Source organism: Lissotriton vulgaris, unplaced genomic scaffold (assembly GCF_964263255.1).
Source record: "Lissotriton vulgaris unplaced genomic scaffold, aLisVul1.2 SCAFFOLD_1561, whole genome shotgun sequence".
In the NCBI taxonomy this organism is placed as follows: domain Eukaryota; kingdom Metazoa; phylum Chordata; class Amphibia; order Caudata; family Salamandridae; genus Lissotriton; species Lissotriton vulgaris.
Window position 1 is genome coordinate 507,207 of NW_028249242.1, and position 9,708 is coordinate 516,914.

Here is a 9,708-nt window from a genome sequence, read left to right on the forward strand (position 1 = left end):
CCGAAAGTAATCGACAATGGTGGCGGACTGGTGGTGTGAAGCTGTTAAATTAGTGGAGAACCTGATTGAGTTTGGCAGGTTGCTCAGTGAGTTCTGTAACTAACCCATTCCATAAGATGAAAATATCATCGATGAATCTCACAAATGTCTTGAGATGTGCTTTCCATTCAGGTACTGACAGAATGTATTTTTCTTCAAAGCAGCTCATAAAGATATTAGCTTATCATGGGGCCGCACAATTTCCCATTGAAGTTCCGGTCTTCTGTAAGAACCAATCGCTTTTCTATTTGAAATAGCTGTGCAGTAGAGTGAATTGTAACAATTCCATGTCAGTACATGAATGGAAAGCACATTTCAAGACATTAGTGAGAATCATCGATGATATTTCATCTTATGGAATGGGCCAGTTACAGAACTCACTGAGCAACTTTCCAAACTCAAACAGGTAGATGAGAGGATTCAATTTGCACACGAGATCTAGGAACAGTCAATCAACTTTTTGGATGTGGGAATCACTAAGACCCCCACAGGTTCTGAGACAGATCTCTACAGAAAAGAAACGGATAGAAACAATACACTCTTATATGGAAGTTTTCATCAACAGTCACTGAAACATCACATGCCTTATACACACCTATTAACGGTGAAAAGAATCGTATGGAATCCAGAGACTGGCGTTGAAAGCATTGACAGTATGTTACAACGATTCAAGGAATGTGGTTATCCGGAACATATACTGACTCAAGCTCAAACCCGCTGTGTACTCCAAACCAGGAATGAATTGTTAATACTAAAAGAGAAACCCGTACGACTCTGGTTTCCAAATTTTCGACTATGAGTGGCCCCTTTAAAAGGGTCATCAAAAAACACTGGTCAATATTTCAGTTACAACCAGACTTCAATCATATTTTTGAATATGAATCTATTTTTGCTTACACCAGGGTAAAGAACTTCGGAGAGATCATCAAAAATCCTATCAGTCAACCGAGCCAAATTACTCACAAAGGAACTGTAGCACGCTGGAACTGTAATAATTGTCACAACATTAAAACCAGCTCCTACATAACGCATCCAATGAAGGGATACAGAATCAAACTAAAAGTGACAGCTACATGTAACTCATCAAATGTGGTGTATTTATCAAAATGCCCCTGTGGAAAAACTTATGTAGGGCAAACCGAAAGGAAGATAAAAACACGCATAAATTAACATAAAAGCAACATTTGTATACCCCTTGTGAAGTTGCCTTCCCATAACTGTAATATGTATTAATCGTGTGGGTTTAAAAATTAACCAACGTAGACTAGAAAGCACACACACAAATACACGTGGGACACTAATAACCCTTGTGTTGCAACCCGTAATCCATTAATTATGTGAAACCGTCTTACTAATGTAGTGCGGAAATGCTATAATCTAATGAAAGGCTTTGCATGAATGCTTCTTAAATGTATAATTGTGGGGGGCGAAGCTAGCCAGCGCCGGAGATGGCCGCCTGATCCGACTGCTCCTCCGCCTAATACACAATCCATTCAATTATCCTACAGGTGATACACTAATTTGCCAAATAAAACCCTCTTACAGACCCAAGAAGTGTGGAGCGGCAACTGTCTCAGAGTTGATTACCGCCGACCCTGGGAAGCGCTGATTTTGCGGCCTTGGAGAGAAATGCCCGGAGCAAAGCAGAGACCTTCCGGAGAACCGCACGGCAGAAAGACATGATCCCGGAGACCCGCTCTGGTGAATGCGGCGTCGGACACCTACTGACCCGGAGCAAGGTGCTGTGGCCGCGTGCCGGACGGGGAAGCCGGAAGCTGTACTGCAGAGAAGAGCGGAGACGCGTGCGGAAGGGAGGCGCCTGACCCCTGGACCTCATTACGACGCCGGCACTACACTTGAGCGCCCGGCTTCGTCCATGCTGCTTGGCCCACTCCTCAGTCGGGAACTGACGCGAATGGCGAGACCACCTGCGAGCGCTCCACGGCGGACATAGAGTGGAGCCGGACACACGCCAGTGGGGAGCAGTGTGGCCGTGAGACAGGTGAGGCGTACTAGCTTTTCCCGTTGGGGATCTCGGCGTGCTGTGGCCTAGTTCAGTGGCCTTGAGTGGCAGCAGCCAGCGTGGAGGGAGGAAGTTCACGCCATCGGCCATCACCCTCCCCCCCTCATCTCTATTGCTGCTCGCTGCAAGATACTACCACTGGGCACTGGTTAATAATAGTGGGCTTGCGCACCAGTTGGGCATTCTCTATGGGCCGCCATTTTGTATCACGGGCCCGGAGCCCTTGGACACAGTGTGGGCTTACTGGAAAGTGAGATAGGCGCCACAATAAAGCTGCACGAATATCATATTGCTGGATACTGCCGGCGAAGGCTCTTTGACCAGCGGAGCGTCTGGTCAACTGAGGAAGGAGTGGGTCCTGATATTGTGCCTGGTTGACATCCCTGGATCGTCAATACTGGGCCCTGAGCAGCCAGATTGGAGCAGTGAGTGGGCATTTTGTAATTGATATATTATTCCTCGCATTGCGGCCCTGCATAGAGGCGTAGTCTCCAGTACCTAGAGAACTAATACAGTTAGTACGACCACAGGGAGTAAATATGGTACGCCCAGACAAGACTCAGCCCAAGATATCATTTGGCGCCAACAAAAAAACACCACCCACTGACACCCAGGCCTGGGAGATAGATGCTGGACAGGGGGGTGCGACGGGAGGAGAAGACCCTGGGACGGATCTGCGACACATATTGCTTGCCATGGAAAAGAATCTACAGGGGGGCATAGAGTCCCTGGGGAACAAAATGGACACACTGACATATCGCATGAACCGCATGGCGGAACGGCTCGACAAGCTTCCTGAACGCCTGGATATGTCGGAAAGACGCCTTGGTGAGGTGGAAAAGGCTCAAACGACCCTGGATTCAGATAATAAACAACTGGGAAAAGTGATTCAATCAATCAATCAATCAGTGACACTTATAAAGCGCGCTACATACCCGTAGGGTCTCAAGGCGCTGGGGGGGGGGGGTGCCGCTACTGCTCGAACAGCCAGGTCTTCAGCTTCTTCCTGAAGGAGAGGTGGTCTTGGGTCAGGCGCAGGTCGGACGGGAGGGAGTTCCAGGTCTTGGCGGCCAGGTAGGAGAAGGACCTTCCTCCTGTAGTCGCTCTTCGGATGCGGGGGACGGCGGCGAGGGCGTGGTTGGCTGATCGGAGGTGGCGTTTGGGAGCGTAGAAGTTGACTCGGCTGTTGAGGTAGCTCGGGCCTTGGTCGTGTAGGGCTTTGTGTGCGTGGGTGAGGAGGCGGAAGGTAATTCTCTTGTTGATGGGGAGCCAGTGCAGGTCTCTCAGATGTCCGGAGATGTGGCTGGATCGTGGGATGTCGAGGATGAGTCTGGCTGAGGCGTTTTGGATCCGCTGGAGTCTCTTCTGGAGCTTGGCGGTGGTCCCGGCGTAGAGGGCGTTGCCGTAGTCCAGTCGGCTGGTGACGAGGGCCTGGGTGACGGTCTTCCTGGTCTCTGTGGGGATCCACCAGAAGATCTTCCGTAGCATGCGTAGGATGTTGAAGCACGCCGAGGAGACGCTGCTGACTTGCCTGGTCATGGAGAGGGAGGAGTCCAGGATGAAGCCCAGGTTTCGTGCATGGTCTGTCGGTTTGGGTGCGGTGCCCAGGGCGGGAGGCCACCAGGAGTCGTCCCAGGCGGAGGGAGAGGAGCCCAGGATGAGGACCTCCGTCTTGTCCGAGTTCAGTTTCAGGCGGCTGGTCGTCATCCACTCGGCTACCTCTTTCATCCCTTCGTGTAGGTTGGCTCTGGCGGCGGCGGGGTTGTTGGTCAGGGAGAGGATCAGCTGGGTGTCGTCGGCGTAGGAGATGATGCTGAGGTGGTGTTTGCGTACGATGGCCGCGAGGGGGCTCATGTAGACGTTGAAGAGGGTGGGGCTCAGGGATGATCCTTGGGGGACGCCGCAGATGACTTCGGAGGCCTCTGACTTGTATGGTGGTAGGCGGACTCGCTGTGTTCTTCCGTCGAGGAAGGAGATGATCCATTCCAGCGCCTTGTCCTGGATTCCGATGTTGCTGAGGCGCCGTATTAGGGTGCGGTGGCAGACCGTGTCGAATGCCGCGGAGAGGTCTAGGAGGATGAGGGCCGCTGTTTCTCCATTGTCCATCAGGGCTCGGATGTCATCGGTGGCGGCGATGAGGGCGGTCTCGGTGCTGTGTTTGGCTCGGAAGCCGGACTGTGAGGGGTCGAGGGATCCGTTCGTCTCGAGGAAGGCGGCCATCTCTCGAGGAAGGCGGCCATCAACTACTACAAGATAAGACCGAGGATTTAGAAGCGAGATCACGTAGATGCAACATTCACATCACTGGCCTGCCGGAAAATACTCCGACTGGTAATATGGAACTCTTTGTGGAAGCCCTCCTCAAAAAGCTATTGGGAGAGACTGCTTTTTCTGGGATGTTTGTGGTGGAGAGAGCACATCGCAAGCCGGGGTCCCCCCTCGACCTATAGTGGCTAAACCTTTGAATTACAGGGACCCCGACGTTGCTCTGAAATTGGCCAGAGAGCCTCTGCATTATGAAGGGAGCACGTTATCCCTGTTTCCGGACTTCACGGCCAGGGTGCAAGAGGCATGCCGACAATTTGTCCCAATGAAGCGACAGCTGAAAGAGATGGGGGTCGACTACGCGATGCTTTATCCAGCGAAACTACGGATCAACCCGCAGGGAAGATCCATGATCTTCACGGACCCAAAAGCACTACAAAAAGCTTGGAAGAAGGATCAACAGCGAGCTGTGAACGATGAGCTACTGGGAGAGGCCTCGGGCGGACTACTGGACGAACAGGACTGATTCTGAGACCTGTCCCCAATTGTGCACGTTGCCACTTGTGGCTCTGAGATATGGAACTCCTTCCTCTTTCGCTTCAGCTGTTCCAGCCCTACAGACAGATTGGCCCTGGACTGCGATGATATCACGTTGAGAGCTGCTGTACTGGTGCTGGGTAGCAGTGAGTAGAGTATGCACTGAGTGGGAGAAATGTATGTCAGTTGGGATGTCAGATAGTGATTCGTAGTTGTGGGCCATTTGCCTCCTATCGTGGCTGTTGTCACTACGGGAGCCCCCACTATTGACTCGGATTGTGTTGCTTGATTTCTAAGAGGGAATACTCACTTGCCTTATATGATGCGTGTAGAGGGAGGGCTGAATGGTACAATGAGATAGCCCTGGTGGGCTGGCAGGGCCCCTGATGGACGCTGGATATACTCTGGACCTTTTTGTAGAACTTTCATATCACCTGCAATTGGTATTGTACAGGCAGAGGGGCAGAACTGTGCGGGAAGTTTCAATCATACTTTCCGTTTTAGACTAGTTGTGAGGAAGCTACCTACGCCCCTGAGTGTGTACCACTTTTATTGCCTGCCTTCATTGACGAGAGCTTCTTTTGTAAATTGTTTGCTTTTTCCTTTTGATTCTGAGTTAAAGGTAATGGGGGGAGGGATCTGGGAGTCCTGTACGATTCGGTTGTAAGGGTGGGGGAGGATAGTTGGATCTTGGAGCGCGGCCATGTTGGGGTTGGGCATGCGTGGGAGGGGGGACGGCGGGGATGCGCGAATTTGTTATGTTTTTGATTCTATGCAGGATCGAAGGTATAAATGTTGGGATAGTTTTAGAAAATTGTTCAGGCGGATATGTCATTGTTACTTCTGAGAGCTGTGTTTTGAGTTCATATGGAATATGCACAGAGCTCTGGACAGAGATATTGCTGATATGGATGATTCTGATTGTTTATCACTTACCCGATGCCACCTGAAATGAATCAGTTGACGCAAGATGCAGATACCATTACTTTATTGACATGGAACGTACGTGGTCTCAATGACCATCGAAAGGTCAGACGAGTCCTACAGTACCTAGTGAGGCATTCTATTGATATTGCCCTCCTCCAGGAGACCCATTTAAGACCGGATAGCCCGACGTTGTCCTATAGGGGACTTCATAGACATATACATGCTGCAGGGTTTACATCACACGCACGAGGGCTACTCACATGGGTAAATCTACAGGCGAACATAACGCTAACTCCAGTAGTCTCGGACACAGAGGGGCGATTTGTTATCTCCAAATGTGTGGGTAAGGGCATGACTTTTCATGTAGTCAACTCGTAAGGACCGAACTATGAATTCCCGGCTTTGTAATGTAATGCAATGTAATGTAATGTAAAAAACATTTATAAAGCGCAACTAACACCAGGCGGTTTCTTGGCGCTCGAGCATGGGGAGACAGACAGTTCGCAGAGCGCAGAGCATTAATTGTAAGCATTACAAAACAAGTGGGTTTTAAGAAGGGACCTGAAATGGGTATAGGAAGAAGAAAGCCTAATACCTAGAGGGAGTGTATTCCAAAGAGAAGGAGCATGGAATGAGAATCTCAGTCCTCCCTGTTTTTTACGTTTAAAAGCAGGGACCTTAAGTAAGGCCAAATGGGAGGAACGGAGGTTACGAGAGGGGACATATGGGTACAAAAGTGAAGAAATAAAGGACGGGCCCGTACCGGCCAGGGACTTAAAAATAATGCAGCCTAATTTGAATTTACGATTTAGAAAAGGGGGTGGTGATGAACAGAGTGTCTGAGTTAAACAGACCACTCTTACCCAGTCCAAAGATCAGGGCTTGATACATCACCGTTATTTATCTCACTGCCCCATCCCAGCTCAGAACCTGGCTATATGCAAATCAGTCTGTCCCTGGCCCAGTGCATCATGGGAACAGGGCAGACTAAACTACCAAGCCAATTCTTCACCAGAAAGGAGACAAGCTACCGGGGACCGGTTTCTGGCATTTCAGCCTTCTTCGGCCCGGCTTGCTTGAATCCTGATGGAGCAGTGAGAAAGGGACTCATGTCTGAGTATACCCTGCCACACCTATAGTGGCCAAAAACGATTTAGAAAAGGGGGTGGTGATGAACAGAGTGTCTGAGTTAAACAGACCACTCTTACCCAGTCCAAAGATCAGGGCTTGATCCATCACCGTTATTTATCTCACTGCCCCATCCCAGCTCAGAACCTGGCTATATGCAAATCAGTCTGTCCCTGGCCCAGTGCATCATGGGAACAGGGCAGACTAAACTACCAAGCCAATTCTTCACCAGAAAGGAGACAAGCTACCGGGGACCGGTTTCTGGCATTTCAGCCTTCTTCGGCCCGGCTTGCTTGAATCCTGATGGAGCAGTGAGAAAGGGACTCATGTCTGAGTATACCCTGCCACACCTATAGTGGCCAAAAACGATTGAGAAAAGGGGGTGGTGATGAACAGAGTGTCTGAGTTAAACAGACCACTCTTACCCAGTCCAAAGATCAGGGCTTGATCCATCACCGTTATTTATCTCACTGCCCCATCCCAGCTCAGAACCTGGCTATATGCAAATCAGTCTGTCCCTGGCCCAGTGCATCATGGGAACAGGGCAGACTAAACTACCAAGCCAATTCTTCACCAGAAAGGAGACAAGCTACCGGGGACCGGTTTCTGGCATTTCAGCCTTCTTCGGCCCGGCTTGCTTGAATCCTGATGGAGCAGTGAGAAAGGGACTCATGTCTGAGTATACCCTGCCACACCTATAGTGGCCAAAAACGATTGAGAAAAGGGGGTGGTGATGAACAGAGTGTCTGAGTTAAACAGACCACTCTTACCCAGTCCAAAGATCAGGGCTTGATCCATCACCGTTGTAGGAGAGTAGGGTCTGCAATCCTATGATCACCCAGATTTTTTTGCTTTTGTTTCACTGGTTTACGACTTTCTCTGGCTGTGGGCCTGCCAATCAGACCCACAGCCTGGCTGTTCTCTTTCTAAATTACGATATGTACCCTAGGAGCATTTTACCAATTGGTACTGGGCCACCTTATCAGACCCTGTAACTCAGGGCATAGGTGTACCCAGGGCCGCCAGGGGCTGCAGCATGTATTATGCCTCCCTTGGCTGGCCTCCTAAATTTGACACAACTGGCTGCATGACAGCTGGGGCGAAGTCGTGTAATCACCCTTTGCTTTAGATATAGTAGCCCTATATCTAACCATACAATGGACACCCGAGTTCCTATCAGTCACTCCTATGGCAGGCCTTGACAATCCTGAAGGCAGAGTGCATGGGCTCGTGTGAACTGTGTTCTGGCCCGAGCCGAGCCGGTTGCAGCTTGCGGAGAAAAGACCCAATGGCTGTTCCATGATAACGCGTACCACATCGGTAACTTCGGCGTCGCGTTATCGAGACATGTCGAGTAAGGTGTCACACGAATCGGGGTGCTGCCCTCTCACCAACCCTGGAGACGAGGTTAGCATCCCGCCCTTCTAGAGGGACACGACATGTACGTAACTGTGAACCCCGGTTAAAGTTAACGAAAGCCTCAGCTCCACAAAATGGATGCTGCCACCACAGACACGAGTCTGACCTCCTGCTGCTGGGAGTCCTTCCAGCGAGGAGCGCTTGGACAAAGGGTTTCCTGTCGAGGGCGGTGTTCGCACCGTCCCAGACAGGGTTTGTGTATTCTGGGTAGGTAGGGCTTTTGCAAGAAGGTGACTGCGGAGTGGCACCCCGGTGCTCACTACGCATCTGCCGGTTAGAACCAGTTCCAGGGGCGACAGCCCTGGCCTGGGGAAAGTCCGGCAGGGGAGAGGGGTGTAACTACCCCCTTCCTGGTCCCACCCTTAGGGCAGGACCTAGTCATACCCGCCCCTTTCTTTAGGATAAAGGCCGGAGCGGGGACCCTTCCAAATTAGATCATCTTTGAATCAAGAATACTTTCTACGAAAGGACTTCAAGACTCTTCTCAAGATTTCTCCCTTGTGGCTAAGGAGTAGTCACCCTGCATCAGCGGGCACCATCTAAGAACTCTGCGGTTTGCTGTAAGTCCTTCCTCAAGGAATCCGACGGCCCAGCTCGACGAGAACCGGCTTCCCTGGCACCTCTGACCTCTACCCACGTCATCAGCTCAGCTGTGATCTGTGGGTGCGACGAGACCTCGAGGGACCGGCCATCATCAGAACCTGCACACTCTTAAAACCAGCACGACCATCGAGGTAACTCTCTGGTGAGTGCTCTGGGGTCCGAGAAGCCCCGACCCTGAGCCGCTCCAGCACCGAAGTGCAGTCTCCCAGCATCTCCACGATCTGCGTGGGGCCCTTCTGCTCGCTGCTCAGCACGTTGTCTGGTCACTAGCCGCTGGCTTGTGCCCTTCTGTGACGACATCCGAGAACCATCACTGCTGGTCTGGTTGCTCCAGACTGGCCCTTGCTTCCATCTTTGCGAGAAGCACCCCGGACCCTCCTGGTCCACTCAAGACGCCATCTTAGGCCCACCACGTGGCCCTGAGATCTGCCAAGGCTTGTTGCCCCATCCTGGGCCCAGCGACGCCGACAGCACCATCCTTCGTGGGACAGCTCGCACCTCCACCGTGGTCACCGACAACGCCTCCTGGTCCGTGAGACTGCAGAGCCTAGCGTCGCCCACTCACCTGGTCGAGGTGACGGCCAACCGGTGCCTTCCTGGTACCCTCTGACTACTGGCTAGTAGTACGAACTTGGTCCCCTCTGCTTTCAGGTTTCATCAATCTCTGATCCAGGCTTGGATCCCTACGAACTATTCATCACTGGTCGCCGGCCAGCAACTCCTTTTCTTCCGGCTCCTGGCTCGTCAGCGAAGACCCCGACGCCTGT